The 21,796-nt window shown below is 38.9% G+C and overlaps 1 protein-coding gene across 7 annotated transcripts in view; it reads right to left on the minus strand.

Moving 5' to 3' along the window:
- ANKS1B (ankyrin repeat and sterile alpha motif domain containing 1B) overlaps positions 1 to 21,796 on the minus strand; it is a 1,351,669-nt gene that overhangs the window by 1,262,893 nt on the left and 66,980 nt on the right. The window lies entirely within an intron of this gene.

The following is a 21,796-nucleotide window of genomic DNA, read 5'->3' on the forward strand; positions in this document are numbered from 1 at the left end:
TATGACTAATGTTTACTCAGGAAATTAAACACACTTGTTTATTCAGAAGATGAAGCATGCTTTATGCTTTTTTTGGCCATGAAAACATTATTTTGGAAATACATTACTCTTATAGGTAAGGAAAATGTCCTTACATTAGCAAGTAGACTGCTTAAGCAAAGTAATAGACAAATAAATATGCAGTACTTGTCTTTGTTAAAGTTTATTGTTTTCATTAAATTTGTTGACATCTTTCCATATTTTTTAATGTCAGATTTTAATATACATGCAATAGATAGTAATTTAAAGTTTTTAATTTGTAATCTTTTCACTTGAAGTTGGGCGAGAAGTCTAAATGAATTATATGTCTTCTAAAAAGCATGTTCTTGGCCAGGCGTGGTGGCTCATGCCTGTAATCCCATCACTTTGGGAGGCTGAGGCGGGTAGATCATGAGGTCAGGAGATCGAGACCATCCTGGCTAACACAGTGAAACTCCGTCTCTACTGAAAAAACAAAAAAAAAAAAAAAAAAGAAAAATTAGCTGGGTGTGGTGGCCCACACCTGTAGTCCCAGCTACTCAGGAGGCTGAGGCAGGAGAATCACACCTGTAGTCCCAGCTACTCAGGAGGCTGAGGCAGGAGAATTGCTTGAGCTTGAACCCGGGAGGTGGAGATTGCAGTGAGCCAAGATCGCGCCACGCCACTGCACTCCAGCCTGGGCAACAGAGCGAGACTCCGTCTCCCCCCAAAAATGCCATGTTCTTTGTTTTTAAATTGCTATTCTCCAAAATCTACCCTAAACCTGTAGCTGTAATTCATTTCTCTCTCCTGCACTCTGGACATGTTATCCCCCGTGTCCTATTGAACATCTCCTCCTCAATGGAGGTATGAAATGCAAAACATTCATTGTCTGTGCCCAGAGTTCTGCTCTACTCTGCTACTTGCATGATTTGTGTTAGGAATGATAGTGCATCATTTAAACTAGAAACTCTAGACCCATGCCTGACGTTTTTCCTTACCACTTCTGTCCATTCAGCATGACCACTTCCAATAACAGTCCTTCCAACCCGATTCCCCCTCTGCCATTATAAACATTGTTATTCTTTGACTTAGAAATGTATCAATGGAGGCTGGGCACAGTGGCTTACATCTGTAATCCTAGCACTTTGGGAGGTTGAGGAGGGTGGATTGCTTGAGCTTAGGAGTTACAGACCAGACTGGCCAACATGGCAAAACCCCGTCTCTGCTAACAATACAAAAAATTTAGCTGGACATGGTGGTGCATGCCCGTAGTCCCAGCTACTTGGGGGGCTGAGGTGGGAGGATCACTTGAGCCCAGGAGGTTGAGGCTGCAATGAGCTGAGATTGTGCCACTGCACTCCAGCCTGGGTGACAAAGTGAGACCCTGTCTCAACCCCCCACTCCCCCGCCCCCCCAAAAAAGAAAAATCAATGGCTTGCCATTGCTTAATGAATAAAGTCCATACTCTTTGGCATATCACTTGAGGCCTTTTGTGGTTTGGCTCCCTCCTACCTGCCACATTTTTTTACCAGTTCTTCTTTGTAGCAGCATTCTCCAACCAGACTCAATTCATGTACTTGGTGTTTTCAGCAGGCATCATGGACTTTCCACTGTGGCCTGCCCCAGTCTCTCCCAGAATGTCCATCTTTCCCTTATGTGCTCAGTGAAGCCCTACTCATCCTCCCAGACTCAACTCTGGCATAATCATCTCTTCAAGGAAGCTTTGCCTGATCTCTCTTTATGGTACTTCCCTGGCACCTTGTACATGCATCTATTTTCAGCATTTAGTATACTGCCATGTAATTATTTGTTTACATGTTTGCCTTGCTACTAGACACTGAGTTCCTTGAAGTCTGAAACTTTGGTTTAGTTATCTTTTAAAGTGCTGTACAAGTGTTTTTATTTTATGCCTAGAACATATACGGCATTCAGGAGATGATTAGTTGAGTGAATAAATACAGAACAGGGCACATGCTAATGGGACATGATTTGGATTATGTCTTTGAGAGTAATGGTTGACTGAGAAGGTAGCTTTGGTTAGCAATGCCAGTGCTGAGAACAATTAAATATAGTATATTTGAGCACCTATTACGTGCTAGGCATTGTGCCCATTGCCATACATGTGCTAGTATTTAGGACAGTGAGAGCCACATAAGTCAACCAGGTAAGTAATTGGACTACATAAGCAACAGAATTGGATTTGGAATCCAAGATTGCTTGACTCAAAAGCCAGTGCTCTTAATGCTGGAAAATTATCAGAGATGAGGAGGGAAAACCCACTTTAAAACAAAGGCAAAACAGTGTGTTTACGGTAAAGGCAAATTTGCAATCATAGTTTCTACTTTTCACTATGGGTTCCAGAGATTTGTAGGAGATATTTTGGGAGAGGCAGTGGTAAGCTCATGCTCTTAGTAACTTTCAATAAATGAAAAAGTAAATTGTTGATAAGGTGGGGGGAGTTAAATAAAATTAAGCAAAAAGAGAAGAAAAAGTTGTGGTGGAAGGTGAAGGAGAGGAGGCATCACGTGGTGAGAGGAAGGAAGGGAAAGAACTTGATCAATATGTTTGTATCAGATTTGGCTAAACAGAGAAACTAGGATTCATTAAGCACCTAGTATATTCTAATCCATATAGATATATCATATTCTTATCAATTCTCACAACAAACCTCTAAGGTAAATATTATTTTTCTCAATTGCTTTTGGTTAAAGTCTCATGTACTTCAGCCTAGAAGAGGTTGAACATCATGTAGACAGTACCTGATAGAGCTTGGGTTCAAAGCCAGCTCTATAAGACTCCACTTTATGAGGAATGGTGATAATCGTAGTTGTAGCATCTGATATCTCAGTGCAGCAGCAATATGAATAAATCGTTCTGATGGATTAACAAGGTATTAGGCAGAGGCAAAGTCAGTCTAACCAGGTGGATACTTTCTGCTATGTCAATTGGTAATTGGAATTTTTATACTTTTAAAGAGAGAATGAATGTAATATAGTTACGAAATTTCTTCTTAGGATCCCTCCCTGCTGCTCTAAAATTGAGAGAATGTACCAATTAAGGGTGACATTAAAACAACTTAACCATTGATGAAGCAGAAGCACTGACCAGTCAGATGGACACTGGCTGTAAACATCTAGAGAGGCTACATGGTGTCTTTTGGCCTACTATCAGTCCTGATCTGTCTACATACTGGTGGGCTGCATCTGTTTAGAGTCTTCATTATCTGCAGAACTGAGAAGCAAAGATTTTTCAGCATGGATTGTGTTGTAGCATTATTCTACCACCCAGATTAATTTGTTATATATGCTAAACCAATTAGCATTTATAGTGAGAATGACATTTAAGGAAGATGAAAAGAAAGGAGATGTAGTAGAATAATGAGGCTCTCATTTACATGATTACTACCTTGCCTAAGAACCCCCGAAAAAATTTACTTGTTTGATATTTGGTTTCTCATTTATCCATCTGCTTGTTCGTTTGCTCATTTATATATCCATACGCTTTTTTTTTTCTTTTTTTTTTTTGAGATGGAGTCTCCCTCTGTCACTCAGGCTGGAGTGCAGTGGCCCAATCTCAGTTCACTACAACCACCGCCTCCCAGGTTCAAGCGATTCTACTGCCATATCCTCCTGAGAATCTAGGATTACAGGCATCCACCACCATGGCCAGCCAATTTTTGTATTTTTAATAGAGACAGGGTTTCACCATGTTGGCCAGCCTGGTCTTGAACTCCTGACCTCAGGGAATCCATCTGCCTCAGCCTCCCAAAGTGCTGAGATTACAGACATGAGCCATGGCACCCAGCCTCATCCCATGTACTTTTATTTTAAGACCCTTAGTTCTGTCAATTCTGAGGAAGGATTTTATTTCTTTTACAATTTTTTTTTTAGATATTATAAAACAGGAATAATCTGACTGTAATTAGTCTAATTACAGATTACTTATTTACATATCTGATTTTATATACTAAGCTGTGAGCTATTTGTGGATACTTTTTTTAAGCCACCCACCCCCCCACATGCCTGGTACTGTATTTCAATAAATATTTTGGTAACTGAATGAAAGAACTGTTAGATCCAGAATTCAGTCGGTTTAAATGTATGTTCTTTGTAACTCAAGCCTGCAAGTTATTGGTTCATGTTTTCCTCCAGCAACCATATAATGAGCTCTTAACACATGTGAACTGTTGTTCTGGGGATAGGTAACAGCCCCTTAGGTGACAGCAGGAAGAAAAGATGGAATGCTGGGACTCCAACATTAGACAGGGAAGGCCTTTTAAAGGGTGCTCTGATGTGCACTGTCAAACCATATTGTCACCCTGGGGTGTAGGGAGCAATAGGTAATTAGGATTAGTCAGGTTATGTTACAGACCAGCCTGTGCAAAGACTCAAGACCTCCCCCCCAGTGAGAAACAAGCCTGGGGAGTTTTGGAACTGCACAGGGGCGACTGCGTCTTAGGTGTCAGATGGCCCAAGGGAGCTAAGGATCTGAGAATCAGGATATCATAGCCTTGCTGGGGAAAAGACAATCAAAGTATCAATGGTCAAGGCAGACAAAGGACCTGGGAATGCAGGAGATCAGGAGCAGAGGAGAGAATGAGCTTGAGCCAAAGGCAGGTTTTATTTGATTGTTGACCTATTTATAGGTCTTAGAATACGAGTGAGGTAGCTTTTGAGCATGATTTCCCAACCTTGGTACTATTGACATTTGGACCAGATAATTTTTTTTGTTGTTGAGGATGGGGTGGGGCTGTCCTTTGCATTGTAGGATTGCAGCATCCCTTGCCTGTACACAGTGGATGCCAAAAATCATCTCTAGACACTGCTAAGTGTTCTCTGGGAGGCAAAATTGCTTCTGGTTGAGAACCAATGCTTTGGAGGTAAATGAATCAAGTGGCTGCTGCTCGCTAAGGAAAGGGTGAAGAGAACAGTGATAATGAATGGCTCCATAAATGTTACGTCTTTCCATATAAATTCCAAAAGGAATCAGGACCAAAAGTAACCTAGTTGTGAACAATTGGTCACTGGTAGAGATGAAATAAATTCTGAGATTCAGCAGCCTTTGTATTTGCAAATGTGAACTACTATGCATGGAAATGCAACTATTTTAGATTGTAGTGGAGAAATTGTGTTTGGAGAAAGGAGATTGGAGTTGATATAGTTAGGCATAGTTGAGGAGAACTTTGAAGGTCAGTTAAGAAGGCTTAATTAGCTTGGAATTAACACTCGATTAGTCAGAAATTAGCAAGAAATAAATGTTGAAAGAACTGGGTTGAAGATTTCTTTTTCTTATTTCTTCTTACAAAGTAAAATACAAAAGGAAGTCCTTTTGAAAAATTCAGGTTTTGTTAATTTTTGGGTATTTTATTCTGATCACTTGACATCACCTCCCTCACACCCACTGAGCAACTCTATTATAGCTACTATTGTGAAAAACAGAAATTTTGCTGTTTCTAAATCTGTATTTTGTTTAGAGTTGAGTCTCCCCAAACTTACAGTAGCTTTATCTAGACTTTTCTTGCTGCTACTATTTCTTAAGTAAATTAATAAATACCCCTCCCCCAACAAACCCCCTATTACATTTACCAGACCACCTGTTGCAAACCTTTTTCACGCTCTATAAATTTCATTCTTGCTATAGTCACTCTCAGCAGATAACTTGGTTTCTTTTTTAACCCAACTTAAGGACATTTGGGCATGAGCTTTTCAGAACTTTTTCTGGTGTCTCTCTCTACCTCTGCTTTTATTCTTTCTTTTTCCCTGCGTATCTGCCTTGCAGTAAGAATGCCCTCCCCTTTTCTAAGATGAACTTCTGCATGTGTGCTCATGAGTGCATATCCTACCCTTTCTCCTCCAGTCTTTTATTGTCCTTTGATTTTCCTCTTGTCTTCGCATATTCATTCTGTCCTCAAATCTTTCCTTTTGTACTCTTGCTAAGGTGTTTTTTTTTTTTTTTTTCTCAGACAACAAACCAAAAAAACACAAAAGCTTTTCTTGACTTTTGTGTGTGTTCAAATCCTGCTCTCACTTATCTCAGGCTTTTTGTCTTCCACTCACCACCAGATTATTCAGGAAAAAAGAACCACCAATACATTATGCTTTACTATCTATCTACTTGTTGATCTTTTGTACTCATACGCTATTGGAACAGCTCTCTTAAACTTCACCATCATCTTCCTAATCACCAAATGGTATGTCCTCCATATCCTTATCTTCCTGTGTTTCTCAGCAGCATTTGATATCATTGACTGTTTTTTTCTCTTAAAACTTTTTCTCCTTTGACCTTTTTGACTTAATACTAACTCACTTACCCTTCCATTTTTATCTTTCCTCCTTCTTTGAGCTCTTTGACAGTTTCTTTTTCCTAGCTTAGGCATTTCTAAATATTGTACCATTGGATATTTTGTCTTTATTTTGTATTTTGTTTATTTCCTTTGATAGTTGTAGGAACCATTTCTGTATAAGCAGTTCTCCAATTTACATCTCTAATTCTGACCTTTGTCTTGAGCTTCACCTGTGTTTTCAATCAGTGGATATCTGCTTTATTATTGTGGTGTTAGTTGGAATTCACTGTGGCCAAAACCAGATGGAGAGAGCTTCTACAGACCATGTGAGCTCCTCTTCTTTCCTTCCCCAAATCTGACTGAAATGGCAGTAGAAGACTTTAAAAGATATTAACTTATAAGGATAAAGAAATTGGGATAGCAGAAAAGAGAGCTTAACAAAGTTTTGGAAGATGATAAATACAGGAAGAATGTTACCTACAGAGAGTTACCTTTAATTTTCTGAAGTCCCTATAGAAGAGACACTGATGAGATGCAAATCCTTTAGAGACTCACATTTGGAAAGTCCTGGCACCACAAAAGCTGGGAGTAAAACACAGAGCAGAATATGAATCTTGGTTAAAAGTACAAGAGCCTTTAGATCACCCAGATACCTTTCTCTGCTATGGGAAGTTGGGTGAAACTTCCCTTCACCCCCTGAGGGAAGCAGAGACAATTCAAGAAGAATACTTCCAAAAACTCTTATTAATTTCATTAGAGTAATAAGAGAAGATATTGTACCTTTAAAACAAGAACAGATGCTATGAAGGAGGTAAAATTAGATAACAAGAAAGTAGTTTGGAAATTTAAAATTTATTATTAACCAACATAAAAAATTTTAGAAGTTTGAGGATAGCATTGAAGAAATCTCATAGAAAGCAGATCATCAACAACAGCAGCAACAAAGGAAAAAATAAACCTAAGAGATGGAACATAGGAAAGAAAAGAAAATTAGAGGATCAATTCAGCATGTTCAAGATCTGACCATTAGGGGTTCCATGCGTGAATTCATGTATCCAAGCCTTTTGCCAGTGCCCTCCATACTGACTCTGGACTTGGTTATGTGATGCAATTTGATCAATTTATTATAGAAAACTTGACACAACAGAGGCTTAAAAAGCACGTTTTTTCTTCTATTGTTATTTTAATTGACATATAATTGTACATATTTATGAGTGATACTTTTTTCTTCTTTTTTAAAAGTGTATCCATTATTGGCTAAAGTGTGATATTTTGATACATGTATACAATGTCTGAAACCTCTGTGATTATCATGAAAACATGCTTGCGGATGAGACTCATGAAACAGGTCCCTGTCTTACCTAATACCATTAATTAATTAATTACAGAGTCTTGCTCTCTCCCTGGCTAGAGTGCAGTGGCAGCATTACAGCTCACTGTAATCTCCACACCTGGGCTCAAGTGATCCTTCTGGCTCAGCCTCCTGAGTATAGTTGGGACTACAGGCATGGGCCATTGTGCCTGGCTAATTTTATTATTATTATTTTTTTTTGGTAGAGACAAGGTCTTGCTATGTTGCCAAGGCTGATTTCGAACTCCTGGCCTTAAGTGATCCTCCTGCTTCAGCCTCCCAAAGTGCTGGGATTATAGGTGTGCGCCTCTGCACTATCTCCAAATACCATTTTAAATTCAGCTAACAGCCAACCTACCCCAGATATCTGCGTGAGGTCTAGTCAACACCAGAAAGAACTCCCTAGCCAAATCCAACCAAGATCAGCAGAACTGCCTGGCTGACTGGTAGATTCTAGAGCAATTATGAATGGCTGTTGTTTTATGCCTGAGTTTTAGGATGGTTTATTATGAAGCCTTATTACAGCTACAGGACACCTGATACAAATAGAGAACAAGAAAAAGGAAGGAAGCTATCAAAGAAATATTACAAGAAAATTTCCTAGCACCGGTGGATATGTGTCTAGACTGAAAAGGCTGCCCAAGTATCCAGCACAATAAATGAGAAAAGAATACCAGCCATATCATTCTGAAATTTAAGAACATCATAGATTAAAATAAGGTCCTAAAAGCTTTGTGGAGGGAGTATAAAATGAAAAGAAAGCATAAACACAACTCACGTAGAGATGAATGGAAATCAGAATGGCATCAAACTCAACACTGGGTGGTAGAGGACAGTGGTGCAATGCTTTCAAAATTCTGAGGGGGAAATCCTTTTCAGTTTAGATTTCTCTATTCAGCTGAAAGTATCAATTAGATATGAGGACGGAATGAAGAAATTCTAAGTCCTGGCAGGATTAAACAATTTATATCTTATGTGTGATTTCATAGAAAGCTTCTGGAGGATGAAATTTCATAAAACCAGGGAGAAAATCAATACAGAGAAAGACACAGGATTCAGGAGAACAGACTTAATATGACAGGGCAGAGAGAAGTTCCAGGAAAGCAACTGTTCACTAGTCCTTGAGAGCAACCACTCAGATTAGAGAAAAAGGATGGAGGGTTATTGAGGGGGTGGTTTTGAGGGGAACAAATAAAAATGAAGTATTTGGTATGTTTGAATGTTTGGGAAAAAATGAACAGAACAAATGTGTTGGACTCAGAAAAAAATTGTAATAGGTAAATGAAAAACTAAGCAAATGAAACAAATGGTAACTATTAACTTCAGAAAAATACAACTTGTTTCTAATCTTGGAAACATATACATAATCATATTATATTATCTGGCTCAGTAATGAATATTTGTGTAGTCATAATAATGTTATAAATACTATAAATATAAATACATTTTTATATGGGGAAGGGAAAGTGTGTGTGATCGGGAAGGAGAGTGGGGAGGAGGGGAGGAAGGCTGATGGTGCAAGTGAGCCAAAGTCTCAGTAACTATAATAGGAATTCAAATGATAGTCTTGAGAATTTATCAGTCAGGAAATACCCAAATAAACTTAATATTTAGATGAGAACAAACTACTACAAGAATTGGAACAGGCCAGCTGAAGTGGCTCATGCCTGTAATCTCAGCACTTTGGGAGGCCTAGACAGGTGATTGTTTGAGCCCAGGAGTTCGAGACAAGCCTGGGCAATGCAGAGAAAACTCATCTCTGCTAATATATATGTGTGTGTATATATATATACACACACACACACACATACATACACATATTAGCCGAGCATGGTGGTGTGCACCTGTAGTCCCGGCTATTCGGGAGGCTGAGGTGAGAATCACTTCAGCCTACAGTGAGCTGTGATTGTACCACTGCACTCCAGTCTGGGTTACAGAGTGAGACCCTGTCACAAACAAACAAACAAACAAACAAACAAACAAACAAGAGAGAGAGAGAATTGGAACAATGGTTTGTGGAGTATGGGACTAGAGCAAGTGTTGACAATTTTTTTTTTTTTCTGTAAAGCACTAGAAAGTGAATATTTTAGGTCTTGTGGACCACATAGTCTTTGCTATTACAGGGTGAAAGCAGCCATTAACAGTCCATAGATGAGTGGACATGATTGTGTTCCAGTAGAATTTTATTCACTGAGACAGATGGTGGATTGAATTTGGCCTGTGGGCCATAGTTTGCTAACCTCTAGGCTAGAGGGCAAAAGAGGGTGTCAGAGGGATGAATTTTTTCTTTTGAATCCAAGCTCAGTTTTTGGACTTGGCTGTGTTTTTTTGTTGTTGTTGTTGTTGACGACTGTAAAGTAAATATATAGAGTAATCTTCCATCTGACTCCTCACATTAGTCCCCTCTTCTCCTTTTCTCCTTTTGCTTGTCTGAGATGCTAGTTTAGGGTCTTGCCTGAACTATTGCAGTAACTTATTAACCCCAATATTTGGCTTCCGGAATGTGCATCCAATCTATCTTTATTTGTAAAGAGTTCATGCTATGGTGTTTACTTGACCTACTCGCCATTCTCCAAATGTTGATCCTGATTTCTTGCTTCTGTGCTTTTTGCTGTTCCTCCTGGAAATGTTCTCCTTCTTTGCCATTTCAGCTTTTCAAAACTGTGTATATCTTTCCAAGTTCTACCTGAAATAACTGCTTCCCTTAGAAACTGTTCCTGGTTTCCCTCCACCAGCCTCCAAACTCCCATCCAGCTAGCCAACCAGAGGTGATTTGCCCCTTTTTGGGGAGAGATTGAGTTTGGAGTCAGTCTTGAATTTGAATTTATACCCTACAATATACTTGGTATATGACCTTGAAATAATTTTTTGATCTGCCTGAGGCTTTTTCTCATGTATAAATATTTCATATGGTTCTTGAGAGGTTAAAATTGGTTTAATTTGTTTTCTTATCTTCATTTGGTGTTCCACAATTAATATAGCTCAACCTCACATTATAGTCATTTGTGTACTTCTCCTATCCCCCAGCCCTTAGCAGCTGCGTTCAGATTGTATCTTCCCCATCTTAAGTATCCTGAAGCCAAGCTCAGAAAGTATTGATCTGATTGAATTCAATTGAATTAAGAAGGACATATTTACAGTATTAATCCTTAGCTGAAGATTTCTGATTTTATGGTAAAATTAGAGAAATTTTGTATTCTCCAGTTTGTCTGTTTCCTAATCTCTGTTACATTGTCTATTTTTATTAGTTCATGTCTGTTTTCTCCTACATTGCAAAGAAAGTGCGATGTTGGGGAGGAGAATAGTGACTTGATTTTTCCTTTGATGGGAACTAAGCCATATGTTTATATTGAGTCAGCTACTCCAGACTCTGAATTCTCAATCAGATGGTCAGCAGTGTTTAATTGAATTCCCAATATGTGCAAGGCTATGCTAGGTGCTGTCACTCCAGGGAGATGTAACCATCTGGAGGAACTTTTTCAAAGAACCTAGAATATGAGAATATGTTTCTTTGTATCTAAATTAAAATGATACTAATTTTGGCAAAGTAAATAGTTGGCATAAAAGCTGTCTTTTGCCTCTGCCTTTTTTCCTTTTTTTTTCTTTAATTCTTTCTTCTAATCTCCAATAAAAGGCATCCTTCTTTTTTTGCTATGGCCAGGATGGCATACTTTTTCCTTGATTTCTTTCCTTCCTATTTATAGGTAATTTGTGTAATACAAGGCTCTATTTAAAATCTTTTTCAAGGTCTTTTCGTTTTTGGATCTTTTTCTAACTTTAAATGTGTACATGTGGTAGGCAGAATCCTAAGATGACCCTCCAAGATTTTCTGCCATAATTTCTAGGACTGTAAATATGATGGCTGTTACTTTCATAATTAGGTTACGCAGCACAAGGGGTTTTGAGATATAATTGAGATTCCTAATCAGTTGACCTTAACGTGGGGGAGATTATCTGGGTGGGTCTAATACAGTCACATGGGCCCTTTGAACAGATTTTTTTCTAGCTGCTATTAGAAGAACAAGTCAGGTACATTCAAAATATGAGAAAGGTCCAGTGCACCATTGCTGGCTTTGAAGATGGAGATGAGCACATGCAGGGGCTGGAGAACAGCATCTAGGAGTTGAGAGCAACCTCCATCCAATAGCCAGCAAGGAAATGGGGGCCTCAGTCCTATTTGCTGTATGGAACTGAATTCTGCCAACCACCTGCATGTGCCTGGGGGTCTTATTCTCTAGAACTTCCAGATAAGACCAGTTTGGTAGACACCTTGATGTTGGCTTTGTGAGACTTGAAGCAGAGAACCCAGCTGAGCTCACTGAGACTTCTGACCTACAAAACTGTGAGATAATAAGTTTTTAGTAATTTGTTATGTGGCAACAGAAAACTAATATAGCACTGGTCTTCTCTATTAGGAAATGAATTCTATTTCCTACTCCACGAGTTGTTGCTCTATTTTTTCTTCTTTTCATTGTTAAGTTTCTAAACTAAATGATCTAAACTCACTGTCTCAATTTTCTTGCCAATTGTTTTTTTTTTCCTAAATTCCCATGCCTCTGTCTCCCTGGTGTCCAAAAATGGCTTTGTGATGACTAGCCTTCTTAGTAAACGTAGCGACCTCAGATCTCATTTCCTTTGGTGTTTTGTATTGCACTTGATTTTTCTCTCCTGAATTTTTTTCTGTTTTTCTTTTTTTATTACTTTATGATTCTGTATCCCCCTCCCCACTCCTTTTGTCTTCTTCACAAACCTTGCTGACCAGTATGAGAGTTGAATTTAGACCTATTTTAGGGAACCAGCAAAGGTAAATGAGAAAACAGGATTTGAAGGGAGCTTTTGGAGCAGTCCAACTTATTTTTTCTAGACAACTTTGTTAGTTTAAGACTCTTCCTAAACAACCACATGTCCTCCTTGGCCATTTTCCTGTAGTCATCATATAGATCAGTTACCTACTGCCCCGGTAGTGCTTCCTAACAAACCACTACAAACTTGCTGGCTTAAAAACCTAATCATTTGTCATTTATGTATCTGCTGATCTTGCTGGGACCCAGCAAGGTGGCACTGCTGTAGGCTTGGTGGGTTGTGGTTCTGCATGTTGCGGATTGTTGCAATATGTGTTTGCTGTGGTGGTAGTACTCCATGTATTTCTGTCCTCCTTTGTGGAATGGTCTAGCCGTGCCATGTTCTTCTTATGCGCATAGCAGAGGTGCAAGAGGGAAAAAGTTAACATGTAAGGGCTCTTTAAGGCTTGGCTTTGAAACTGGCATATACTGTCAATTCCAGCTCATTCTGTTAGCCAAGCAAATTACAAGGCCAAAGTGCAAACCAAGGAGTGGGAGAAAACACTTAGATATAGATGGAATCATGTCCCCTGCCCAAAATTTCATATATTGAAGCCCTGACCCCCAGTACGATGGTATTTGGGGATGGGGCCTTTGAGATATAATTAGGTTTAGATGAGGTCTTGAGGGTAGGGCCCTCACGACGGACTTAGTGCTTTTATAGGAGGAGACACCAGAGAGCTTGCTCTCTTTCTCTCTTTGTCATGTGAGGACACAGTGAGAAGGTGGCCATCTGCAAGCCAGAACTCTACCATGCTGGCACCCTGATCTCAGATTTCCTCCAGAAATGTGAGAAAATAAATTTCTGTTTAATAAGCCACCCAGTCTGTGGTATTTTGTGCAAGGCTTACATATATGATTAAGGCCACTGATCTAGGGAAGAATGGAGAATTGGGGCAAAAAATGCATGCTGTCAGAGACATTGAGTAGTATCTCATATTCTTTCTTCCTCCTTTCCCCACTCAGAGAAAGAATATCTACTTTTCTTTATAGTCTTTTTAAAAACTCTGTCTGTATCCTGTATTAATCATTAAAGGTTAGGCTATCCTTCCATGACAAACAACCTCCAATTTCTCAGTGAGTTGACACCACCAGAGTGAATCTGGGGGATTCTCCACGGCAGCCTCCCTGCAGGTGTTGGCTCTGCATTCTACACTGTACCTGTCTATAACACCTCCATATTAACTAGTGATTTCCATGTCACGTTTGGGGAGCCAAACACCAGCAATTAAATGCTTTGGCCCCAAAGTGACACATTATCATTCTTGTGTAGGCAGAACTAGAAGAGAACCATGTATTGGTGAACATCAGTTATGATGTCTACTCTCTCTCCTCCCAGGCCTGTTTTCTTCTTTGGGCTTCATTTCTTCCTGCAACAGGGGAAACTGAGCTAGAGAACTTTCTGCTCAGACAGTCTATGTTCCACGTCACCAACAGTCTTGTAGCTGCTTTGCCTTGCTGCCTTGGTGCTCTGGATTAAGTGCCCATGACCTCCACCAGAGTCACCTAGTTTATGAGAAATATCTGTGGGCATCCCTGAGGACCTGCCTAGCAGACCTGGCTGATGATATTGTGAGACAATTGCTTTTGAAAAATGAAATATATACACTTTAATTTGGTGTCTGAAATTTTCTAATTCTAGCCCAAATTTGTTTTCAAGGATCATCTACTACTACCAACTTCAATCTAAACTGACACCTTACTGTTCCTTAGATATAACCTCAGACTTAATCTCTTACTACTTTTGTTTTTGTTCACTTTGCTGTAGCCACACTGGCTTTTTTTTGTTATTGTTGTTTTACAAACATGCCAAGCTTGTTCCTACTTCAGGGCCTTTGCACCTGGTGTTTCCTTTGGCATACTCTTCCTCAGCTCCACTGTCTTTCATCACTGTCTTCCCAGGTTAAATGTTGTCACCTCAGAATGGCCTTTACTACCTTACCTGGAATGTTTCCCCTCCAGTCCCCATAGCATATCACCTTCACATCACTTATCTCTAGCAGAAATCATTTCATATCTTTGTCTATGTTTATTGTCTGTCTTTCCCAACTGGAATTTAAACCCTCTGAGGGTAGGGGCCTCCGCTGAATTTTTCACTGCTGTAACCCTGGCACTTAGAAGAGTGGTTGGAACATAATAATTGCTTAGTAAACTTAGCTGCTAAGTTGATGCTGGCTTCTCAGCCTTTGGCTTCCTTCACCTGGCTACCTCTCCCACCCCATCCTCATTTCAGCATGTCTAAATCTTACACAGTCTCCAAAGTCAGCTTAAAGGCCAGCTTCTTCTTGAGTTTTTCACTTATCTATGTCTCCAGTTTTTCCCTAACAATCCCTAGCAAGAAGGCATCTCTTGCCTCCTCTGAACATTCATAATATCCAACAAAAATATTTCTCGGTATCATTCTCAAAGGACTACAACACTTTTCAGATTCAGTGTGCTTCTTAATCTCAGAACAACCTAGTGATAAAGTCCTCATAGATTAAGAATCTTGGAGAGGTCCTGCAACTTGTAAGAAATCCCATCATGCCTGGAAGTCTTGTGTTTTGCCTTCGAGTCCAGCACCCATTCCTCCACATTACATGTGACATTCATTTCTCTCACACTTGTAGGTTATACACATGTATACCTATGTAACAAACCTAACCTGCATGTTCTGCACATGTATCCCAGAACTTAAAGTATAATTAAAAAAAAAAAAAAAGGGAAGTATTTGTAGTTTCAAAGCTTAGAACCATGGACAGTGATATGGTTTGACAAAGTATTAAAAAAAAAGAAAAAAAGAAGTATTTGTAGTTTCAAAGCTTAGAATTGTGGACAGTGATATGGTTCGACTGTGTCCCCCTCTGAAATCTTGAATTGTAGCTTCCGTAATTCCCACATGTTGTGGGAGGGACCTGGTGGGAGGTAATTTAATCATGGGGCTGGGTCTTTCCCATACTGTTCTCATGATAGTGAATAAGTCTCACGAGATCTTATGGTTTTATAAAGGGGAGTTCTCTTACACAAGTTTTCTCTTGCCTGCTGCCGTGCAGGACATGACTTTGCTCCTTCTTTGCCTTCTGCCATGATTGTGAGGCCTCCCCAGCCATGTAGAACTGAGAGTCAGTTAAACCTCTTTCCTTTATAAATTACCCAGTGTCATGTATATCTTTATTAGCGGCGTGAAAACTGACTAATACAGACAGCTAATGCCAGAAGAGTATAGAAAGGACACTAGTATCCTTTCTAGTAGTAGATACTAGTAGAAAGGTCTCTAGTATCTGCACTGGGCAGGTCTTATTTTGTGCTGCAGTTTTCTAACCATTTTACTTGTGCCTACAGTTAGATCTAATTTGTAATTAGGATGGTTTTACTTGAAATTATCAAAAAGTTCTGTTTAAATGGCCTTAAACAAAGAAAGAGATTTATTGGATCGTGTAACTGAAAAGTCCAAAGAAAGGATGGGTTTCAGATGTGGTTAGATCCAATTTTCATTTTTTACAGCCATAATTCTCTCAGCTCTATCCTCCTCTATGTTGCCTTCATCACAAGTGGGCTTCTTTCAGGTAGCAAAATGTATGCAGCAGTTCCTGACCTCACCTCAGCACATTTTGCCAATCAGGATTGTCTTCTTTTCCATTAAATCGAAGTCCTGGGTTTCGTTCTGATAGGACCAACTTAGGTTGTGTGCTCATTCCTACATCAAATACCCTGATAAGGCAGATAAGATGATGCTGATTTCTGAGACTACTTAAGGTTAACCCCTTTTTGTAGCAGTGGAATTAATTCCATCCAAACTCTGTGGCTGCTCTACAACAGGGTAGAATAAAAGTATTCTATCCTGTCCACTGTATTCTTCCTTTTCCTCTGGAAGCTTAGACATACGTGCTCCATGAGCTCAGGATCATACCTAGCTTGTTCTCCAGTGTATATTCTTCAGTTTTGAGTTTATGGTGGGCACTCAGTAAATATTTATTAAATGAATACATCAAGTATTTTATGAATCTTTGATTTATGCCTTTACTGAATCTTCTATCTCTGCACTTTCCTGTTCTAAAAAAAAATTTGTACATGTTTTCTCCAACAAAAGATGTACTCATATAATTTTTCCTCAGCCTAAATTTTTTTCTTCCTTCTGTTGTCTCTCAAACTATTGTTCCATCATTTTCTTTTCCTTCATTTTCAGACTTCAAGAGAGCAGTCTGCTCCAGCTATTTCCACTGCCTCAACATTCACCGATACCTTAACTCCTTGCAAACTGTGTTTTCCCTTATCACTCTGCTGCTCTCTCAAGTGTCAATAATACATTTTTTTTTTATTCCCAAATCCAGTGGCCTTTTTGTCAGTCCTAATTTTCCATGATTTTGCTGTTGCAAATAATACTGTTGATGGTCCATGCTTCTGGAAGCATTTATTGTTGTCTTGCTGATCCTTCTGCCTCTGACTGCTCTCCTCTTTCGTGGTTTGGCTTGGTTTGATTTTCTGATACTTTTCTCTTAATTCTTCCCTTTGCCTTCTCTCATCTCGTTAAATATGGATCATCTCCAAGGTTCTACATGTTTCACCCTTTCTTACCTTGTCTGCTCTCAACTTCAGCTCTCATATTTATGCTAGATGCCGTTCAAATCATAAGCCCTAATCTCTGCTCTGTCCTCCAGTTCTGAATTTGCGACTAATTCACGAACATTTTCACTTGCATATTCCACACAAAGCCAATGTGTCAGAATCTGTCCATACCCTCCTCCCTGTCCACCTTCTGTTTTATTCTTCCATTCTCTGCACGCTGATGCCATCCTCTTAGTTTCCTGTTCTCAAAAATTAAGAGAGGCATTGACTTCTCCCTTTCTTCATTTATTGTATTATTCTGAAAGGGCTGAAATAAAGTCTACTATATTCTACATTTTCAAACTTTTTAAAAATTCAACTTAAGATTGCATAAATGTCTTCTTTTGAGAAGTGTCTGTTCATATCCTTTGCCCACTTTTTGATGTGGTTGTTTTTTTTCTTGTAAATTTGTTTGAGTCCTTTGTAGGTTCTGTATATTAGCCCTTTGTCAGATGAGCAGATTGCAAAAAGTTTCTACCATTCTGTAGGTTGCCTGTTCACTCTGATGGTAGTTTCTTTTGCTGTGCAGAAGCTCTTTAGTTTAATTAGATCCCATTTGTCAATTTTTGCTTTTATTGCCATTACTTTTGGTGTTTTAGACATGAAGTCCTTGCCCATGCCTATGTCCTGAATGGTATTGCCTAGGATTTCTTCTAGGGTTTTTATGGTTTTAGGTCTAACATTTAAGTCTCTAATCCATCTTGAGTTAATTTTTGTATAAGGAGTAAGGAAAGGATGCAGTTTCAGTTTTCTACTTATGGCTAGCCAATTTTCCCAGCACCATTCATTAAATAGGGAATCCTTTCCCCATTTCTTGTTTTTGTCAGCTTTGTCAAAGATCAGATGATTGTAGTAGATGTGTGGTATTATTTCTGAGGGCTCTGTTCTGTTCCATTGGTCTATATCTCTGTTTTGGTACCAGTACCATGCTGTTTTGGTTACTGTAGCCTTGTAGTGTAGTTTGAAGTCAGGTAGTGTGATGCCTCCAGCTTTGTTCTTTTGGCTTAGGATTGTCTTGGCAATGCGGGCTCTTTTTTGGTTCCATATGAACTTTAAAGCAGTTTTTTCCAATTCTGTGAAGAAAGTCATTGGTGGCTTAATGGGGATGGCATTGAATCTATAAATTACTTTGGGCAGTATGGCCATTTTGATGATATTGATTCTTCCTATCCATGAGCATGAAATGTTCTTCCATTTGTTTGTGTCCTCTTTTATTTCGTTGAACAGTGGTTTGTAGTTCTTGAAGAGGTCCTTCACATCCCTTCTAAGTTGGATTCCTAGGTATTTTATTCTCTTTGAAGCAATTATGAATGGGAGTTCACTCATGATTTGGCTCTCTGTTTGTCTGTTATTGGTGTATAAGAATGCTTGTGATTTTTGCACGTTGATTTTATATCCTGAGACTTTGCTGAAGTTGCTTATCAGCTTAAGGAGATTTTGGGCTGAGATGACGGGGTTTTCTAAATATACAATCACTTGATCGGCAAACAGGTATAATTTGACTTCTTCTTTTCCTAATTGAATACCCTTTATTTCTTTCTCCTGCCTGATTGCCCTAGCCAGAACTTCCAACACTATGTTGAATAGGAGTGATGAGAGAGGGCATCATCGTCTTGTGCCAGTTTTCAAAGGGAGTGCTTCTAGTTTTTGCCCATTCAGTATGATATTGGCTGTGGGTTAGTCATAAATAGCTCTTATTATTTTGAGATACGTTCCATCAAAACCGAATTTATTGAGAGTTTTTAGCATGAAGACTGTTGAATTTTGTCGAAGGCCTTTTCTGCGTCTATTGAGATAATCATGTGATTTTTGTCTTTAATTCTGTTTATACGCTGGATTATGTTTATTGATTTGCATATATCAAACCAGCCTTGCATCCCAGGTATGAAGCCCACTTGATCATGGTGGATAAGCTTTTTGATGTGCTGCTAGATTTGGTTTTCCAGTATTTTATTGAGGATTTTTGCATCGATGTTCATCAGGGATATTGGTCTAAAATTCTCTTTTTTTGTTGTGTCTCTGCCAGGTTTTGGTATCAGGATGATGTTGGCCTCATAAAATGAGTTAGGGAGGATTCCCTCTTTTTCTGTTGATTGGAGTAGTTTCAAAAGGAATGGTACCAGCTCCTCCTTGTACCTCTGGTAGAATTAGACTGTGAATTCGTCTGGTCCTGGACTTTTTTTTTGGTTGGTAGACTATTAATTATTGCCTCAATTTCAGAGCCTATTATTGGTGTATTCAGAGATTCAACTTCTTCCTGTAGTCTTGGGAGAGTGTATGTGTCCAGGAATTTATCCATTTCTTCTAGGTTTTCTAGTATATTTGTGTAGAGGTGTTTATAGTATTCTGTGATGGTAGTTTGTATTTCTGTGGGATCGGTGTTGATATCCCCTTTATCATTTTTTATTGCATCTATTTGATTCTTCTCTCTTTTCTTGTTTATTAGTCTTGCTAGCGGTCTATCAGTTTTGTTGATCTTTTCAAAAAACCGGTTCCTGGATTCATTGATTTGTTGAAGGGTTTTTTATGTCTCTAACTCTTTCAGTTCTGCTCTGATCTTAGTTATTTCTTGCCTTCTGCTAGCTGTTGAATGTGTTTGCTCTTGTTTCTCTAGTTCTTTTAATTGTGATGTTAGAGTGTCAATTTTAGATCTTTCCAGCTTTCTCTTGTGGGCATTTAGTGCTATAAATTTTCCTCTACACACTGCTTTAAATGTGTCCCAGACATTCTGGTATGTTGTGTGTGTGTTCTCATTGGTTTCAAAGAACATGTTTATTTCTGCCTTCATTTGGTTATGTACCCAGTAGTCATTCAGGAGCAGATTGTTCAGTTTCCATGTAGTTGTGCAGTTTTGATTGAGTTTCTTAATCCTAAGTTCTAGTTTGATTGCACTATGGCCTGAGAGACATTTATGCAGCCAACAGACGCATGAAAAAATACTCATCATCACTAGCCATCAGAGAAATGCAAATCAAAACCGCAATGAGATATCATCTCACACCAGTTAGAATGGCGATCATTAAAAAGTCAGGAAACAACAGGTGCTGGAGAGGATGTGGACAAATAGGAACACTTTTACACTGTTCTTGGGACAGTAAACTAGTTCACCCATTGTGGAAGACAGTGTGGCGATTCCTCAAGGATCTAGAACTAGAAATACCATTTGACTCAGCCATCCCATTCCTGGGTATATACCCAAAGGATTATAAATCATGCTGCTATGAAGACATATGCACACATGTGTTTATAGCGGCACTATTCAGAATAGCAAAGACTTGGAACCAACCCAAATGTCCATCAATGACAGACTGGATTAAGAAAATGTGGCACATATACACCATGGAATACTATGCATTCATGAAAAAGGATGAGTTCATGTCCTTTGTAGGGACATGGATCCAGCTAGAAACCATCGCTCTCAGCAGACTATCATAAGAACCAAAAACCAAACAGTGCGTGTTCTCACTCATAGGTGGGAATTGAACAATGAGAACACTTGGGCACAGAAAGGGGAACATCACACACCGGGACCTGTTGTAGGGTGATGGACGGGGGAGTGGGGAGGGATAGCATTAGGAGATATACCTAATGTAAATGACGAGTTAATGGGTGCAAGCACACCAACATGGCACATGTATACATACGTAACAAACCTGCACGTTGTGCACATGTACCCTAGAACATAAAGTATAAAAAATAAAAAAAAATTCAACTTAAATACTCCTTCCTCTATGAGGCCTTTCCTTATCTTAGCTAGAAGATCAGTTTTCAATCAGTTTTTCTTATGGAGATGACAGATTGACTCTCAACTCTGAGGTGAAGGACTACAGCTTATTTTGTTTTTCCTGTCTTCAAACTCCTGGCAGTGTCTGGTAGATATGTAGTAGGTGCTCAAAAGATGTTTGTGGAATGGATAACTAACTGATTGTTCTGTTGATTTTATCTGTTTAGTATCACTGTGATTATTATTATTTTTAACTTTCTGTTCCCACTGCCTTTATTCTACTTCAGTTCCTCATTATCTTTGATCTAGACTCCTATAATGATCTCTTGACTGCCTTCATTTTCTCTTTTTTGTAGTCTGCCATATACATTGCTTTTAGATATACTTTCGAAAACACAGATCCAATAATGTCACTACATTCTATAAAGATCTTCAGTGACTCCTTATTTCCAACCAAATAAACATTTCTTACTTTGACTTTTCAAGGTCTTCTGTCATTTCACCTTAAGTAATCTTTTATTCTTCATGTCCCTGTCTTCTATATTTACTAGGCAAATTGAGCGATTTGTCCTCTATATTCCTGCCTCTGTTTATTTATTCCTTTAATAAATATTTGTTGAACATCTACGACATACCAGATATTCTAGGTGCTAAGGAGATCATTGAAAAAGTGATAGTCTCAGCCTTCTCGGAACTTGACGTCTGTTGAGGAAGAGAGACATTCAGTAATTACGTACATAATATTTCATTGCAGTTATGAAAGCATATGCTGCTGATTTTTATTGAAATGAAGGCTACCATATTCTATATTTTCAAATTGTATCTTTTAAAATCTAACTTAAACACCCCTTCCTCTGTGATGCCCTTCCTTGTCTTAGCTAGAAGTCATCTTTCAGCCTCTAAGCTCTGGTCCCACTCTACTTGTACCTTCTCATGACTCATCTCATGCTTTGCTTTGTATTATTATGTGTGAATATTCTTTCTCTTACAAGGCATTTAAATTGTTACTGTGG

This window comes from Piliocolobus tephrosceles, chromosome 10, assembly GCF_002776525.5.
Source record: "Piliocolobus tephrosceles isolate RC106 chromosome 10, ASM277652v3, whole genome shotgun sequence".
NCBI classification, from domain to species: domain Eukaryota; kingdom Metazoa; phylum Chordata; class Mammalia; order Primates; family Cercopithecidae; genus Piliocolobus; species Piliocolobus tephrosceles.